This window comes from Rhinoderma darwinii, unplaced genomic scaffold (assembly GCF_050947455.1).
Source record: "Rhinoderma darwinii isolate aRhiDar2 unplaced genomic scaffold, aRhiDar2.hap1 Scaffold_442, whole genome shotgun sequence".
Lineage (NCBI taxonomy): Eukaryota > Metazoa > Chordata > Amphibia > Anura > Rhinodermatidae > Rhinoderma > Rhinoderma darwinii.
Genome location: NW_027463882.1, coordinates 36,415 through 52,554, shown reverse-complemented (window position 1 = coordinate 52,554; position 16,140 = coordinate 36,415). Strand labels below are relative to the sequence as shown.

The 16,140-nt window shown below is 48.0% G+C and overlaps 25 non-coding genes across 25 annotated transcripts; all 25 read right to left on the bottom strand.

Moving 5' to 3' along the window:
* Positions 1–8: 8 nt before the first annotated feature.
* LOC142714306 (U1 spliceosomal RNA) lies at positions 9–172 on the bottom strand. The gene has a single exon (XR_012870488.1). It is a non-coding gene; the product is annotated as a U1 spliceosomal RNA (small nuclear RNA).
* A 593-nt stretch (positions 173–765) lies between these two features.
* Positions 766–929, bottom strand: LOC142714457 (U1 spliceosomal RNA). Its single transcript, XR_012870625.1, has one exon. It is a non-coding gene; the product is annotated as a U1 spliceosomal RNA (small nuclear RNA).
* Positions 930–1,404: 475 nt separating this feature from the next.
* On the bottom strand, positions 1,405–1,568 carry LOC142714305 (U1 spliceosomal RNA). The gene has a single exon (XR_012870487.1). It is a non-coding gene; the product is annotated as a U1 spliceosomal RNA (small nuclear RNA).
* A 467-nt stretch (positions 1,569–2,035) lies between these two features.
* Positions 2,036–2,199, bottom strand: LOC142714569 (U1 spliceosomal RNA). Its single transcript, XR_012870727.1, has one exon. It is a non-coding gene; the product is annotated as a U1 spliceosomal RNA (small nuclear RNA).
* A 475-nt stretch (positions 2,200–2,674) lies between these two features.
* Positions 2,675–2,838, bottom strand: LOC142714548 (U1 spliceosomal RNA). Its single transcript, XR_012870707.1, has one exon. It is a non-coding gene; the product is annotated as a U1 spliceosomal RNA (small nuclear RNA).
* A 467-nt stretch (positions 2,839–3,305) lies between these two features.
* LOC142714508 (U1 spliceosomal RNA) lies at positions 3,306–3,469 on the bottom strand. Its single transcript, XR_012870670.1, has one exon. It is a non-coding gene; the product is annotated as a U1 spliceosomal RNA (small nuclear RNA).
* A 471-nt stretch (positions 3,470–3,940) lies between these two features.
* LOC142714304 (U1 spliceosomal RNA) lies at positions 3,941–4,104 on the bottom strand. The gene has a single exon (XR_012870486.1). It is a non-coding gene; the product is annotated as a U1 spliceosomal RNA (small nuclear RNA).
* Positions 4,105–4,697: 593 nt separating this feature from the next.
* On the bottom strand, positions 4,698–4,861 carry LOC142714445 (U1 spliceosomal RNA). Its single transcript, XR_012870613.1, has one exon. It is a non-coding gene; the product is annotated as a U1 spliceosomal RNA (small nuclear RNA).
* Positions 4,862–5,336: 475 nt separating this feature from the next.
* LOC142714303 (U1 spliceosomal RNA) lies at positions 5,337–5,500 on the bottom strand. Its single transcript, XR_012870485.1, has one exon. It is a non-coding gene; the product is annotated as a U1 spliceosomal RNA (small nuclear RNA).
* Positions 5,501–5,967: 467 nt separating this feature from the next.
* Positions 5,968–6,131, bottom strand: LOC142714567 (U1 spliceosomal RNA). Its single transcript, XR_012870725.1, has one exon. It is a non-coding gene; the product is annotated as a U1 spliceosomal RNA (small nuclear RNA).
* A 467-nt stretch (positions 6,132–6,598) lies between these two features.
* On the bottom strand, positions 6,599–6,762 carry LOC142714622 (U1 spliceosomal RNA). Its single transcript, XR_012870774.1, has one exon. It is a non-coding gene; the product is annotated as a U1 spliceosomal RNA (small nuclear RNA).
* Positions 6,763–7,229: 467 nt separating this feature from the next.
* On the bottom strand, positions 7,230–7,393 carry LOC142714504 (U1 spliceosomal RNA). The gene has a single exon (XR_012870668.1). It is a non-coding gene; the product is annotated as a U1 spliceosomal RNA (small nuclear RNA).
* A 475-nt stretch (positions 7,394–7,868) lies between these two features.
* On the bottom strand, positions 7,869–8,032 carry LOC142714302 (U1 spliceosomal RNA). The gene has a single exon (XR_012870484.1). It is a non-coding gene; the product is annotated as a U1 spliceosomal RNA (small nuclear RNA).
* A 467-nt stretch (positions 8,033–8,499) lies between these two features.
* Positions 8,500–8,663, bottom strand: LOC142714566 (U1 spliceosomal RNA). The gene has a single exon (XR_012870724.1). It is a non-coding gene; the product is annotated as a U1 spliceosomal RNA (small nuclear RNA).
* Positions 8,664–9,138: 475 nt separating this feature from the next.
* On the bottom strand, positions 9,139–9,302 carry LOC142714547 (U1 spliceosomal RNA). The gene has a single exon (XR_012870706.1). It is a non-coding gene; the product is annotated as a U1 spliceosomal RNA (small nuclear RNA).
* A 467-nt stretch (positions 9,303–9,769) lies between these two features.
* On the bottom strand, positions 9,770–9,933 carry LOC142714503 (U1 spliceosomal RNA). Its single transcript, XR_012870667.1, has one exon. It is a non-coding gene; the product is annotated as a U1 spliceosomal RNA (small nuclear RNA).
* Positions 9,934–10,408: 475 nt separating this feature from the next.
* LOC142714301 (U1 spliceosomal RNA) lies at positions 10,409–10,572 on the bottom strand. Its single transcript, XR_012870483.1, has one exon. It is a non-coding gene; the product is annotated as a U1 spliceosomal RNA (small nuclear RNA).
* Positions 10,573–11,039: 467 nt separating this feature from the next.
* LOC142714565 (U1 spliceosomal RNA) lies at positions 11,040–11,203 on the bottom strand. Its single transcript, XR_012870723.1, has one exon. It is a non-coding gene; the product is annotated as a U1 spliceosomal RNA (small nuclear RNA).
* Positions 11,204–11,678: 475 nt separating this feature from the next.
* LOC142714546 (U1 spliceosomal RNA) lies at positions 11,679–11,842 on the bottom strand. Its single transcript, XR_012870705.1, has one exon. It is a non-coding gene; the product is annotated as a U1 spliceosomal RNA (small nuclear RNA).
* A 467-nt stretch (positions 11,843–12,309) lies between these two features.
* LOC142714502 (U1 spliceosomal RNA) lies at positions 12,310–12,473 on the bottom strand. Its single transcript, XR_012870666.1, has one exon. It is a non-coding gene; the product is annotated as a U1 spliceosomal RNA (small nuclear RNA).
* A 483-nt stretch (positions 12,474–12,956) lies between these two features.
* Positions 12,957–13,120, bottom strand: LOC142714300 (U1 spliceosomal RNA). The gene has a single exon (XR_012870482.1). It is a non-coding gene; the product is annotated as a U1 spliceosomal RNA (small nuclear RNA).
* A 593-nt stretch (positions 13,121–13,713) lies between these two features.
* Positions 13,714–13,877, bottom strand: LOC142714299 (U1 spliceosomal RNA). The gene has a single exon (XR_012870481.1). It is a non-coding gene; the product is annotated as a U1 spliceosomal RNA (small nuclear RNA).
* Positions 13,878–14,470: 593 nt separating this feature from the next.
* LOC142714433 (U1 spliceosomal RNA) lies at positions 14,471–14,634 on the bottom strand. The gene has a single exon (XR_012870602.1). It is a non-coding gene; the product is annotated as a U1 spliceosomal RNA (small nuclear RNA).
* A 475-nt stretch (positions 14,635–15,109) lies between these two features.
* Positions 15,110–15,273, bottom strand: LOC142714297 (U1 spliceosomal RNA). Its single transcript, XR_012870479.1, has one exon. It is a non-coding gene; the product is annotated as a U1 spliceosomal RNA (small nuclear RNA).
* A 467-nt stretch (positions 15,274–15,740) lies between these two features.
* On the bottom strand, positions 15,741–15,904 carry LOC142714564 (U1 spliceosomal RNA). Its single transcript, XR_012870722.1, has one exon. It is a non-coding gene; the product is annotated as a U1 spliceosomal RNA (small nuclear RNA).
* Between the last annotated feature and the right edge of the window lie 236 nt (positions 15,905–16,140).

Here is a 16,140-nt window from a genome sequence, read left to right as displayed (position 1 = left end):
GAGTAAATCAGGGGAAAGCGCGAACGCAGTCCCCCACTACCACAAATTATGCAGTCGAGTTTCCCGCATTTGGGGAAATCGCAGGGGTCAGCACACCCGAAGTGCAATGGATGAGCCTCACCCTGGGAGAACCACCTTAGTGATCATGGTATCTCCCCTGCCAGGTAAGTATGAGTTGCATAGCGCCTGCCAGAAAGGCTCCCCTCACAAGAGGCCCTACTAAGTCGCTGAGGATTTTTCCTGGTTTTTGGTCCGAAGCAGGCCAAAGATCACCTGTCTGGATCCAACTGCGCCAAAAAACGGATGCACCTCATTGTACGGAGCCAGGGGTGTGCAGGCACCCCAAATTCCATAAGACACAGGCTCAAGTCTAAGCACTTCCAAGATGCACAGCAACCAGGGTATTAGCATATGGGGCGGCGGCTTCTGGTCAGAGCATTGCCGTGCCGATGAAGCAGTCCCCACATTTGCATGCCGTCACCTGTGAGACAGAGAGGAAGGATAGGTTAGGTTAGGGAAAGGCTCGCCATGCCCTGACTTCTCGAAGCCCAGCAGAAAAAGAAACTTCACTGATCACACTGTTGTTCATCCACGAGGGGGAGACAAAGGCTGCGTATACAGCTAAATATAAAGAGATAATGTACCACATTTTGGATTGAAAAACAGCTTTGTTGACAATCGGTGGTTAAATCACAAGCATACAAGTACCTCTGACTAGTAACAGTCAGCATTGAATAATAAGCACTGTTTTTCACCAGAGTAAATCAGGGGAAAGCGCGAACGCAGTCCCCCACTACCACAAATTATGCAGTCGAGTTTCCCGCATTTGGGGAAATCGCAGGGGTCAGCACACCCGAAGTGCAATGGATGAGCCTCACCCTGGGAGAACCACCTTAATGATCATGGTATCTCCCCTGCCAGGTAAGTATGAGTTGCATAGCGCCTGCCAGACAGGCTCCCCTCACAAGAGGCCCTACTAAGTCGCTGAGGATTTTTCCTGGTTTTTGGTCCGAAGCAGGCCAAAGATCACCTGTCTGCATCCACCTTTTTGGATTGAAAGCAGCTTTGTTAACAATCAGTGGTCAAATCACAAGCATACAGTATACCGTCAACCAGCCCAATCAATCAATATCTTTGACACAGGCTCAAAGTAGCACAACATAGTACAGCAAAGGCACAGGTCCTACACTTTACGTTACACTCTGCACTAACATTGAGATAAAGCATCACATAGGAAAGCCACAAAACCAAAGGCAGCTGATAAGGGAGAGAGGAGTATCCAATCCTCTTGGCCACCCAGAGGTCAATTGATGGCTGGCTCGCTCGATCGATCGATCTAGCAAGTATCTCTGACTAGTAATAGTCAGCATTGAATAATAAGCACTGTTTTTCACCAGAGTAAATCAGGGGAAAGCGCGAACGCAGTCCCCCACTACCACAAATTATGCAGTCGAGTTTCCCGCATTTGGGGAAATCGCAGGGGTCAGCACACCCGAAGTGCAATGGATGAGCCTCACCCTGGGAGAACCACCTTAGTGATCATGGTATCTCCCCTGCCAGGTAAGTATGAGTTGCATAGCGCCTGCCAGACAGGCTCCCCTCACAAGAGGCCCTACTAAGTCGCTGAGGATTTTTCCTGGTTTTTGGTCCGAAGCAGGCCAAAGATCACCTGTCTGCATCCACCTTTTTGGATTGAAAGCAGCTTTGTTAACAATCAGTGGTCAAATCACAAGCATACAGTATACCGTCAACCAGCCCAATCAATCAATATCTTTGACACAGGCTCAAAGTAGCACAACATAGTACAGCAAAGGCACAGGTCCTACACTTTACGTTACACTCTGCACTAACATTGAGATAAAGCATCACATAGGAAAGCCACAAAACCAAAGGCAGCTGATAAGGGAGAGAGGAGTATCCAATCCTCTTGGCCACCCAGAGGTCAATTGATGGCTGGCTCGCTCGATCTAGCAAGTATCTCTGACTAGTAATAGTCAGCATTGAATAATAAGCACTGTTTTTCACCAGAGTAAATCAGGGGAAAGCGCAAACGCAGTCCCCCACTACCACAAATTATGCAGTCGAGTTTCCCGCATTTGGGGAAATCGCAGGGGTCAGCACACCCGAAGTGCAATGGCTGAGCCTCACCCTGGGAGAACCACCTTAATGATCATGGTATCTCCCCTGCCAGGTAAGTATGAGTTGCATAGCGCCTGCCAGACAGGCTCCCCTCACAAGAGGCCCTACTAAGTCGCTGAGGATTTTTCCTGGTTTTTGGTCCGAAGCAGGCCAAAGATCACCTGTCTGCATCCACCTTTTTGGATTGAAAGCAGCTTTGTTAACAATCAGTGGTCAAATCACAAGCATACAGTATACCGTCAACCAGCCCAATCAATCAATATCTTTGACACAGGCTCAAAGTAGCACAACATAGTACAGCAAAGGCACAGGTCCTACACTTTACGTTACACTCTGCACTAACATTGAGATAAAGCATCACATAGGAAAGCCACAAAACCAAAGGCAGCTGATAAGGGAGAGAGGAGTATCCAATCCTCTTGGCCACCCAGAGGTCAATTGATGGCTGGCTCGCTCGATCGATCGATCTAGCAAGTATCTCTGACTAGTAATAGTCAGCATTGAATAATAAGCACTGTTTTTCACCAGAGTAAATCAGGGGAAAGCGCGAACGCAGTCCCCCACTACCACAAATTATGCAGTCGAGTTTCCCGCATTTGGGGAAATCGCAGGGTTCAGCACACCCGAAGTGCAATGGATGAGCCTCACCCTGGGAGAACCACCTTAGTGATCATGGTATCTCCCCTGCCAGGTAAGTATGAGTTGCATAGCGCCTGCCAGACAGGCTCCCCTCACAAGAGGCCCTACTAAGTCGCTGAGGATTTTTCCTGGTTTTTGGTCCGAAGCAGGCCAAAGATCACCTGTCTGCATCCACCTTTTTGGATTGAAAGCAGCTTTGTTAACAATCAGTGGTCAAATCACAAGCATACAGTATACCGTCAACCAGCCCAATCAATCAATATCTTTGACACAGGCTCAAAGTAGCACAACATAGTACAGCAAAGGCACAGGTCCTACACTTTACGTTACACTCTGCACTAACATTGAGATAAAGCATCACATAGGAAAGCCACAAAACCAAAGGCAGCTGATAAGGGAGAGAGGAGTATCCAATCCTCTTGGCCACCCAGAGGTCAATTGATGGCTGGCTCGCTCGATCTAGCAAGTATCTCTGACTAGTAATAGTCAGCATTGAATAATAAGCACTGTTTTTCACCAGAGTAAATCAGGGGAAAGCGCAAACGCAGTCCCCCACTACCACAAATTATGCAGTCGAGTTTCCCGCATTTGGGGAAATCGCAGGGGTCAGCACACCCGAAGTGCAATGGATGAGCCTCACCCTGGGAGAACCACCTTAATGATCATGGTATCTCCCCTGCCAGGTAAGTATGAGTTGCATAGCGCCTGCCAGACAGGCTCCCCTCACAAGAGGCCCTACTAAGTCGCTGAGGATTTTTCCTGGTTTTTGGTCCGAAGCAGGCCAAAGATCACCTGTCTGCATCCACCTTTTTGGATTGAAAGCAGCTTTGTTAACAATCAGTGGTCAAATCACAAGCATACAGTATACCGTCAACCAGCCCAATCAATCAATATCTTTGACACAGGCTCAAAGTAGCACAACATAGTACAGCAAAGGCACAGGTCCTACACTTTACGTTACACTCTGCACTAACATTGAGATAAAGCATCACATAGGAAAGCCACAAAACCAAAGGCAGCTGATAAGGGAGAGAGGAGTATCCAATCCTCTTGGCCACCCAGAGGTCAATTGATGGCTGGCTCGATCGATCGATCTAGCAAGTATCTCTGACTAGTAATAGTCAGCATTGATTAATAAGCACTGTTTTTCACCAGAGTAAATCAGGGGAAAGCGCGAACGCAGTCCCCCACTACCACAAATTATGCAGTCGAGTTTCCCGCATTTGGGGAAATCGCAGGGGTCAGCACACCCGAAGTGCAATGGATGAGCCTCACCCTGGGAGAACCACCTTAGTGATCATGGTATCTCCCCTGCCAGGTAAGTATGAGTTGCATAGCGCCTGCCAGAAAGGCTCCCCTCACAAGAGGCCCTACTAAGTCGCTGAGGATTTTTCCTGGTTTTTGGTCCGAAGCAGGCCAAAGATCACCTGTCTGGATCCAACTGCGCCAAAAAACGGATGCACCTCATTGTACGGAGCCAGGGGTGTGCAGGCACCCCAAATTCCATAAGACACAGGCTCAAGTCTAAGCACTTCCAAGATGCACAGCAACCAGGGTATTAGCATATGGGGCGGCGGCTTCTGGTCAGAGCATTGCCGTGCCGATGAAGCAGTCCCCACATTTGCATGCCGTCACCTGTGAGACAGAGAGGAAGGATAGGTTAGGTTAGGGAAAGGCTCGCCATGCCCTGACTTCTCGAAGCCCAGCAGAAAAAGAAACTTCACTGATCACACTGTTGTTCATCCACGAGGGGGAGACAAAGGCTGCGTATACAGCTAAATATAAAGAGATAATGTACCACATTTTGGATTGAAAAACAGCTTTGTTGACAATCGGTGGTTAAATCACAAGCATACAAGTACCTCTGACTAGTAACAGTCAGCATTGAATAATAAGCACTGTTTTTCACCAGAGTAAATCAGGGGAAAGCGCGAACGCAGTCCCCCACTACCACAAATTATGCAGTCGAGTTTCCCGCATTTGGGGAAATCGCAGGGGTCAGCACACCCGAAGTGCAATGGATGAGCCTCACCCTGGGAGAACCACCTTAATGATCATGGTATCTCCCCTGCCAGGTAAGTATGAGTTGCATAGCGCCTGCCAGACAGGCTCCCCTCACAAGAGGCCCTACTAAGTCGCTGAGGATTTTTCCTGGTTTTTGGTCCGAAGCAGGCCAAAGATCACCTGTCTGCATCCACCTTTTTGGATTGAAAGCAGCTTTGTTAACAATCAGTGGTCAAATCACAAGCATACAGTATACCGTCAACCAGCCCAATCAATCAATATCTTTGACACAGGCTCAAAGTAGCACAACATAGTACAGCAAAGGCACAGGTCCTACACTTTACGTTACACTCTGCACTAACATTGAGATAAAGCATCACATAGGAAAGCCACAAAACCAAAGGCAGCTGATAAGGGAGAGAGGAGTATCCAATCCTCTTGGCCACCCAGAGGTCAATTGATGGCTGGCTCGCTCGATCGATCGATCTAGCAAGTATCTCTGACTAGTAATAGTCAGCATTGAATAATAAGCACTGTTTTTCACCAGAGTAAATCAGGGGAAAGCGCGAACGCAGTCCCCCACTACCACAAATTATGCAGTCGAGTTTCCCGCATTTGGGGAAATCGCAGGGGTCAGCACACCCGAAGTGCAATGGATGAGCCTCACCCTGGGAGAACCACCTTAGTGATCATGGTATCTCCCCTGCCAGGTAAGTATGAGTTGCATAGCGCCTGCCAGACAGGCTCCCCTCACAAGAGGCCCTACTAAGTCGCTGAGGATTTTTCCTGGTTTTTGGTCCGAAGCAGGCCAAAGATCACCTGTCTGCATCCACCTTTTTGGATTGAAAGCAGCTTTGTTAACAATCAGTGGTCAAATCACAAGCATACAGTATACCGTCAACCAGCCCAATCAATCAATATCTTTGACACAGGCTCAAAGTAGCACAACATAGTACAGCAAAGGCACAGGTCCTACACTTTACGTTACACTCTGCACTAACATTGAGATAAAGCATCACATAGGAAAGCCACAAAACCAAAGGCAGCTGATAAGGGAGAGAGGAGTATCCAATCCTCTTGGCCACCCAGAGGTCAATTGATGGCTGGCTCGCTCGATCTAGCAAGTATCTCTGACTAGTAATAGTCAGCATTGAATAATAAGCACTGTTTTTCACCAGAGTAAATCAGGGGAAAGCGCAAACGCAGTCCCCCACTACCACAAATTATGCAGTCGAGTTTCCCGCATTTGGGGAAATCGCAGGGGTCAGCACACCCGAAGTGCAATGGCTGAGCCTCACCCTGGGAGAACCACCTTAATGATCATGGTATCTCCCCTGCCAGGTAAGTATGAGTTGCATAGCGCCTGCCAGACAGGCTCCCCTCACAAGAGGCCCTACTAAGTCGCTGAGGATTTTTCCTGGTTTTTGGTCCGAAGCAGGCCAAAGATCACCTGTCTGCATCCACCTTTTTGGATTGAAAGCAGCTTTGTTAACAATCAGTGGTCAAATCACAAGCATACAGTATACCGTCAACCAGCCCAATCAATCAATATCTTTGACACAGGCTCAAAGTAGCACAACATAGTACAGCAAAGGCACAGGTCCTACACTTTACGTTACACTCTGCACTAACATTGAGATAAAGCATCACATAGGAAAGCCACAAAACCAAAGGCAGCTGATAAGGGAGAGAGGAGTATCCAATCCTCTTGGCCACCCAGAGGTCAATTGATGGCTGGCTCGCTCGATCTAGCAAGTATCTCTGACTAGTAATAGTCAGCATTGAATAATAAGCACTGTTTTTCACCAGAGTAAATCAGGGGAAAGCGCAAACGCAGTCCCCCACTACCACAAATTATGCAGTCGAGTTTCCCGCATTTGGGGAAATCGCAGGGTTCAGCACACCCGAAGTGCAATGGATGAGCCTCACCCTGGGAGAACCACCTTAGTGATCATGGTATCTCCCCTGCCAGGTAAGTATGAGTTGCATAGCGCCTGCCAGACAGGCTCCCCTCACAAGAGGCCCTACTAAGTCGCTGAGGATTTTTCCTGGTTTTTGGTCCGAAGCAGGCCAAAGATCACCTGTCTGCATCCACCTTTTTGGATTGAAAGCAGCTTTGTTAACAATCAGTGGTCAAATCACAAGCATACAGTATACCGTCAACCAGCCCAATCAATCAATATCTTTGACACAGGCTCAAAGTAGCACAACATAGTACAGCAAAGGCACAGGTCCTACACTTTACGTTACACTCTGCACTAACATTGAGATAAAGCATCACATAGGAAAGCCACAAAACCAAAGGCAGCTGATAAGGGAGAGAGGAGTATCCAATCCTCTTGGCCACCCAGAGGTCAATTGATGGCTGGCTCGCTCGATCTAGCAAGTATCTCTGACTAGTAATAGTCAGCATTGAATAATAAGCACTGTTTTTCACCAGAGTAAATCAGGGGAAAGCGCAAACGCAGTCCCCCACTACCACAAATTATGCAGTCGAGTTTCCCGCATTTGGGGAAATCGCAGGGGTCAGCACACCCGAAGTGCAATGGATGAGCCTCACCCTGGGAGAACCACCTTAATGATCATGGTATCTCCCCTGCCAGGTAAGTATGAGTTGCATAGCGCCTGCCAGACAGGCTCCCCTCACAAGAGGCCCTACTAAGTCGCTGAGGATTTTTCCTGGTTTTTGGTCCGAAGCAGGCCAAAGATCACCTGTCTGCATCCACCTTTTTGGATTGAAAGCAGCTTTGTTAACAATCAGTGGTCAAATCACAAGCATACAGTATACCGTCAACCAGCCCAATCAATCAATATCTTTGACACAGGCTCAAAGTAGCACAACATAGTACAGCAAAGGCACAGGTCCTACACTTTACGTTACACTCTGCACTAACATTGAGATAAAGCATCACATAGGAAAGCCACAAAACCAAAGGCAGCTGATAAGGGAGAGAGGAGTATCCAATCCTCTCGGCCACCCAGAGGTCAATTGATGGCTGGCTCGCTCGATCGATCGATCTAGCAAGTATCTCTGACTAGTAATAGTCAGCATTGAATAATAAGCACTGTTTTTCACCAGAGTAAATCAGGGGAAAGCGCGAACGCAGTCCCCCACTACCACAAATTATGCAGTCGAGTTTCCCGCATTTGGGGAAATCGCAGGGGTCAGCACACCCGAAGTGCAATGGATGAGCCTCACCCTGGGAGAACCACCTTAGTGATCATGGTATCTCCCCTGCCAGGTAAGTATGAGTTGCATAGCGCCTGCCAGACAGGCTCCCCTCACAAGAGGCCCTACTAAGTCGCTGAGGATTTTTCCTGGTTTTTGGTCCGAAGCAGGCCAAAGATCACCTGTCTGCATCCACCTTTTTGGATTGAAAGCAGCTTTGTTAACAATCAGTGGTCAAATCACAAGCATACAGTATACCGTCAACCAGCCCAATCAATCAATATCTTTGACACAGGCTCAAAGTAGCACAACATAGTACAGCAAAGGCACAGGTCCTACACTTTACGTTACACTCTGCACTAACATTGAGATAAAGCATCACATAGGAAAGCCACAAAACCAAAGGCAGCTGATAAGGGAGAGAGGAGTATCCAATCCTCTTGGCCACCCAGAGGTCAATTGATGGCTGGCTCGCTCGATCTAGCAAGTATCTCTGACTAGTAATAGTCAGCATTGAATAATAAGCACTGTTTTTCACCAGAGTAAATCAGGGGAAAGCGCAAACGCAGTCCCCCACTACCACAAATTATGCAGTCGAGTTTCCCGCATTTGGGGAAATCGCAGGGGTCAGCACACCCGAAGTGCAATGGCTGAGCCTCACCCTGGGAGAACCACCTTAATGATCATGGTATCTCCCCTGCCAGGTAAGTATGAGTTGCATAGCGCCTGCCAGACAGGCTCCCCTCACAAGAGGCCCTACTAAGTCGCTGAGGATTTTTCCTGGTTTTTGGTCCGAAGCAGGCCAAAGATCACCTGTCTGCATCCACCTTTTTGGATTGAAAGCAGCTTTGTTAACAATCAGTGGTCAAATCACAAGCATACAGTATACCGTCAACCAGCCCAATCAATCAATATCTTTGACACAGGCTCAAAGTAGCACAACATAGTACAGCAAAGGCACAGGTCCTACACTTTACGTTACACTCTGCACTAACATTGAGATAAAGCATCACATAGGAAAGCCACAAAACCAAAGGCAGCTGATAAGGGAGAGAGGAGTATCCAATCCTCTTGGCCACCCAGAGGTCAATTGATGGCTGGCTCGCTCGATCGATCGATCTAGCAAGTATTTCTGACTAGTAATAGTCAGCATTGAATAATAAGCACTGTTTTTCACCAGAGTAAATCAGGGGAAAGCGCGAACGCAGTCCCCCACTACCACAAATTATGCAGTCGAGTTTCCCGCATTTGGGGAAATCGCAGGGTTCAGCACACCCGAAGTGCAATGGATGAGCCTCACCCTGGGAGAACCACCTTAGTGATCATGGTATCTCCCCTGCCAGGTAAGTATGAGTTGCATAGCGCCTGCCAGACAGGCTCCCCTCACAAGAGGCCCTACTAAGTCGCTGAGGATTTTTCCTGGTTTTTGGTCCGAAGCAGGCCAAAGATCACCTGTCTGCATCCACCTTTTTGGATTGAAAGCAGCTTTGTTAACAATCAGTGGTCAAATCACAAGCATACAGTATACCGTCAACCAGCCCAATCAATCAATATCTTTGACACAGGCTCAAAGTAGCACAACATAGTACAGCAAAGGCACAGGTCCTACACTTTACGTTACACTCTGCACTAACATTGAGATAAAGCATCACATAGGAAAGCCACAAAACCAAAGGCAGCTGATAAGGGAGAGAGGAGTATCCAATCCTCTTGGCCACCCAGAGGTCAATTGATGGCTGGCTCGCTCGATCTAGCAAGTATCTCTGACTAGTAATAGTCAGCATTGAATAATAAGCACTGTTTTTCACCAGAGTAAATCAGGGGAAAGCGCAAACGCAGTCCCCCACTACCACAAATTATGCAGTCGAGTTTCCCGCATTTGGGGAAATCGCAGGGGTCAGCACACCCGAAGTGCAATGGATGAGCCTCACCCTGGGAGAACCACCTTAATGATCATGGTATCTCCCCTGCCAGGTAAGTATGAGTTGCATAGCGCCTGCCAGACAGGCTCCCCTCACAAGAGGCCCTACTAAGTCGCTGAGGATTTTTCCTGGTTTTTGGTCCGAAGCAGGCCAAAGATCACCTGTCTGCATCCACCTTTTTGGATTGAAAGCAGCTTTGTTAACAATCAGTGGTCAAATCACAAGCATACAGTATACCGTCAACCAGCCCAATCAATCAATATCTTTGACACAGGCTCAAAGTAGCACAACATAGTACAGCAAAGGCACAGGTCCTACACTTTACGTTACACTCTGCACTAACATTGAGATAAAGCATCACATAGGAAAGCCACAAAACCAAAGGCAGCTGATAAGGGAGAGAGGAGTATCCAATCCTCTCGGCCACCCAGAGGTCAATTGATGGCTGGCTCGCTCGATCGATCGATCTAGCAAGTATCTCTGACTAGTAATAGTCAGCATTGAATAATAAGCACTGTTTTTCACCAGAGTAAATCAGGGGAAAGCGCGAACGCAGTCCCCCACTACCACAAATTATGCAGTCGAGTTTCCCGCATTTGGGGAAATCGCAGGGGTCAGCACACCCGAAGTGCAATGGATGAGCCTCACCCTGGGAGAACCACCTTAGTGATCATGGTATCTCCCCTGCCAGGTAAGTATGAGTTGCATAGCGCCTGCCAGACAGGCTCCCCTCACAAGAGGCCCTACTAAGTCGCTGAGGATTTTTCCTGGTTTTTGGTCCGAAGCAGGCCAAAGATCACCTGTCTGCATCCACCTTTTTGGATTGAAAGCAGCTTTGTTAACAATCAGTGGTCAAATCACAAGCATACAGTATACCGTCAACCAGCCCAATCAATCAATATCTTTGACACAGGCTCAAAGTAGCACAACATAGTACAGCAAAGGCACAGGTCCTACACTTTACGTTACACTCTGCACTAACATTGAGATAAAGCATCACATAGGAAAGCCACAAAACCAAAGGCAGCTGATAAGGGAGAGAGGAGTATCCAATCCTCTTGGCCACCCAGAGGTCAATTGATGGCTGGCTCGCTCGATCTAGCAAGTATCTCTGACTAGTAATAGTCAGCATTGAATAATAAGCACTGTTTTTCACCAGAGTAAATCAGGGGAAAGCGCAAACGCAGTCCCCCACTACCACAAATTATGCAGTCGAGTTTCCCGCATTTGGGGAAATCGCAGGGGTCAGCACACCCGAAGTGCAATGGCTGAGCCTCACCCTGGGAGAACCACCTTAATGATCATGGTATCTCCCCTGCCAGGTAAGTATGAGTTGCATAGCGCCTGCCAGACAGGCTCCCCTCACAAGAGGCCCTACTAAGTCGCTGAGGATTTTTCCTGGTTTTTGGTCCGAAGCAGGCCAAAGATCACCTGTCTGCATCCACCTTTTTGGATTGAAAGCAGCTTTGTTAACAATCAGTGGTCAAATCACAAGCATACAGTATACCGTCAACCAGCCCAATCAATCAATATCTTTGACACAGGCTCAAAGTAGCACAACATAGTACAGCAAAGGCACAGGTCCTACACTTTACGTTACACTCTGCACTAACATTGAGATAAAGCATCACATAGGAAAGCCACAAAACCAAAGGCAGCTGATAAGGGAGAGAGGAGTATCCAATCCTCTTGGCCACCCAGAGGTCAATTGATGGCTGGCTCGCTCGATCGATCGATCTAGCAAGTATTTCTGACTAGTAATAGTCAGCATTGAATAATAAGCACTGTTTTTCACCAGAGTAAATCAGGGGAAAGCGCGAACGCAGTCCCCCACTACCACAAATTATGCAGTCGAGTTTCCCGCATTTGGGGAAATCGCAGGGTTCAGCACACCCGAAGTGCAATGGATGAGCCTCACCCTGGGAGAACCACCTTAGTGATCATGGTATCTCCCCTGCCAGGTAAGTATGAGTTGCATAGCGCCTGCCAGACAGGCTCCCCTCACAAGAGGCCCTACTAAGTCGCTGAGGATTTTTCCTGGTTTTTGGTCCGAAGCAGGCCAAAGATCACCTGTCTGCATCCACCTTTTTGGATTGAAAGCAGCTTTGTTAACAATCAGTGGTCAAATCACAAGCATACAGTATACCGTCAACCAGCCCAATCAATCAATATCTTTGACACAGGCTCAAAGTAGCACAACATAGTACAGCAAAGGCACAGGTCCTACACTTTACGTTACACTCTGCACTAACATTGAGATAAAGCATCACATAGGAAAGCCACAAAACCAAAGGCAGCTGATAAGGGAGAGAGGAGTATCCAATCCTCTTGGCCACCCAGAGGTCAATTGATGGCTGGCTCGCTCGATCTAGCAAGTATCTCTGACTAGTAATAGTCAGCATTGAATAATAAGCACTGTTTTTCACCAGAGTAAATCAGGGGAAAGCGCAAACGCAGTCCCCCACTACCACAAATTATGCAGTCGAGTTTCCCGCATTTGGGGAAATCGCAGGGGTCAGCACACCCGAAGTGCAATGGATGAGCCTCACCCTGGGAGAACCACCTTAATGATCATGGTATCTCCCCTGCCAGGTAAGTATGAGTTGCATAGCGCCTGCCAGACAGGCTCCCCTCACAAGAGGCCCTACTAAGTCGCTGAGGATTTTTCCTGGTTTTTGGTCCGAAGCAGGCCAAAGATCACCTGTCTGCATCCACCTTTTTGGATTGAAAGCAGCTTTGTTAACAATCAGTGGTCAAATCACAAGCATACAGTATACCGTCAACCAGCCCAATCAATCAATATCTTTGACACAGGCTCAAAGTAGCACAACATAGTACAGCAAAGGCACAGGTCCTACACTTTACGTTACACTCTGCACTAACATTGAGATAAAGCATCACATAGGAAAGCCACAAAACCAAAGGCAGCTGATAAGGGAGAGAGGAGTATCCAATCCTCTCGGCCACCCAGAGGTCAATTGATGGCTGGCTGGCTCGCTCGATCGATCGATCGATCTAGCAAGTATCTCTGACTAGTAATAGTCAGCATTGATTAATAAGCACTGTTTTTCACCAGAGTAAATCAGGGGAAAGCGCGAACGCAGTCCCCCACTACCACAAATTATGCAGTCGAGTTTCCCGCATTTGGGGAAATCGCAGGGGTCAGCACACCCGAAGTGCAATGGATGAGCCTCACCCTGGGAGAACCACCTTAGTGATCATGGTATCTCCCCTGCCAGGTAAGTATGAGTTGCATAGCGCCTGCCAGAAAGGCTCCCCTCACAAGAGGCCCTACTAAGTCGCTGAGGATTTTTCCTGGTTTTTGGTCCGAAGCAGGCCAAAGATCACCTGTCTGGATCCAACTGCGCCAAAAAACGGATGCACCTCATTGTACGGAGCCAGGGGTGTGCAGGCACCCCAAATTCCATAAGACACAGGCTCAAGTCTAAGCACTTCCAAGATGCACAGCAACCAGGGTATTAGCATATGGGGCGGCGGCTTCTGGTCAGAGCATTGCCGTGCCGATGAAGCAGTCCCCACATTTGCATGCCGTCACCTGTGAGACAGAGAGGAAGGATAGGTTAGGTTAGGGAAAGGCTCGCCATGCCCTGACTTCTCGAAGCCCAGCAGAAAAAGAAACTTCACTGATCACACTGTTGTTCATCCACGAGGGGGAGACAAAGGCTGCGTATACAGCTAAATATAAAGAGATAATGTACCACATTTTGGATTGAAAAACAGCTTTGTTGACAATCGGTGGTTAAATCACAAGCATACAAGTACCTCTGACTAGTAACAGTCAGCATTGAATAATAAGCACTGTTTTTCACCAGAGTAAATCAGGGGAAAGCGCGAACGCAGTCCCCCACTACCACAAATTATGCAGTCGAGTTTCCCGCATTTGGGGAAATCGCAGGGGTCAGCACACCCGAAGTGCAATGGATGAGCCTCACCCTGGGAGAACCACCTTAGTGATCATGGTATCTCCCCTGCCAGGTAAGTATGAGTTGCATAGCGCCTGCCAGAAAGGCTCCCCTCACAAGAGGCCCTACTAAGTCGCTGAGGATTTTTCCTGGTTTTTGGTCCGAAGCAGGCCAAAGATCACCTGTCTGGATCCAACTGCGCCAAAAAACGGATGCACCTCATTGTACGGAGCCAGGGGTGTGCAGGCACCCCAAATTCCATAAGACACAGGCTCAAGTCTAAGCACTTCCAAGATGCACAGCAACCAGGGTATTAGCATATGGGGCGGCGGCTTCTGGTCAGAGCATTGCCGTGCCGATGAAGCAGTCCCCACATTTGCATGCCGTCACCTGTGAGACAGAGAGGAAGGATAGGTTAGGTTAGGGAAAGGCTCGCCATGCCCTGACTTCTCGAAGCCCAGCAGAAAAAGAAACTTCACTGATCACACTGTTGTTCATCCACGAGGGGGAGACAAAGGCTGCGTATACAGCTAAATATAAAGAGATAATGTACCACATTTTGGATTGAAAAACAGCTTTGTTGACAATCGGTGGTTAAATCACAAGCATACAAGTACCTCTGACTAGTAACAGTCAGCATTGAATAATAAGCACTGTTTTTCACCAGAGTAAATCAGGGGAAAGCGCGAACGCAGTCCCCCACTACCACAAATTATGCAGTCGAGTTTCCCGCATTTGGGGAAATCGCAGGGGTCAGCACACCCGAAGTGCAATGGATGAGCCTCACCCTGGGAGAACCACCTTAATGATCATGGTATCTCCCCTGCCAGGTAAGTATGAGTTGCATAGCGCCTGCCAGACAGGCTCCCCTCACAAGAGGCCCTACTAAGTCGCTGAGGATTTTTCCTGGTTTTTGGTCCGAAGCAGGCCAAAGATCACCTGTCTGCATCCACCTTTTTGGATTGAAAGCAGCTTTGTTAACAATCAGTGGTCAAATCACAAGCATACAGTATACCGTCAACCAGCCCAATCAATCAATATCTTTGACACAGGCTCAAAGTAGCACAACATAGTACAGCAAAGGCACAGGTCCTACACTTTACGTTACACTCTGCACTAACATTGAGATAAAGCATCACATAGGAAAGCCACAAAACCAAAGGCAGCTGATAAGGGAGAGAGGAGTATCCAATCCTCTTGGCCACCCAGAGGTCAATTGATGGCTGGCTCGCTCGATCGATCGATCTAGCAAGTATCTCTGACTAGTAATAGTCAGCATTGAATAATAAGCACTGTTTTTCACCAGAGTAAATCAGGGGAAAGCGCGAACGCAGTCCCCCACTACCACAAATTATGCAGTCGAGTTTCCCGCATTTGGGGAAATCGCAGGGGTCAGCACACCCGAAGTGCAATGGATGAGCCTCACCCTGGGAGAACCACCTTAGTGATCATGGTATCTCCCCTGCCAGGTAAGTATGAGTTGCATAGCGCCTGCCAGACAGGCTCCCCTCACAAGAGGCCCTACTAAGTCGCTGAGGATTTTTCCTGGTTTTTGGTCCGAAGCAGGCCAAAGATCACCTGTCTGCATCCACCTTTTTGGATTGAAAGCAGCTTTGTTAACAATCAGTGGTCAAATCACAAGCATACAGTATACCATCAACCAGCCCAATCAATCAATATCTTTGACACAGGCTCAAAGTAGCACAACATAGTACAGCAAAGGCACAGGTCCTACACTTTACGTTACACTCTGCACTAACATTGAGATAAAGCATCACATAGGAAAGCCACAAAACCAAAGGCAGCTGATAAGGGAGAGAGGAGTATCCAATCCTCTTGGCCACCCAGAGGTCAATTGATGGCTGGCTCGCTCGATCTAGCAAGTATCTCTGACTAGTAATAGTCAGCATTGAATAATAAGCACTGTTTTTCACCAGAGTAAATCAGGGGAAAGCGCAAACGCAGTCCCCCACTACCACAAATTATGCAGTCGAGTTTCCCGCATTTGGGGAAATCGCAGGGGTCAGCACACCCGAAGTGCAATGGCTGAGCCTCACCCTGGGAGAACCACCTTAATGATCATGGTATCTCCCCTGCCAGGTAAGTATGAGTTGCATAGCGCCTGCCAGACAGGCTCCCCTCACAAGAGGCCCTACTAAGTCGCTGAGGATTTTTCCTGGTTTTTGGTCCGAAGCAGGCCAAAGATCACCTGTCTGCATCCACCTTTTTGGATTGAAAGCAGCTTTGTTAACAATCAGTGGTCAAATCACAAGCATACAGTATACCGTCAACCAGCCCAATCAATCAATATCTTTGACACAGGCTCAAAGTAGCACAACATAGT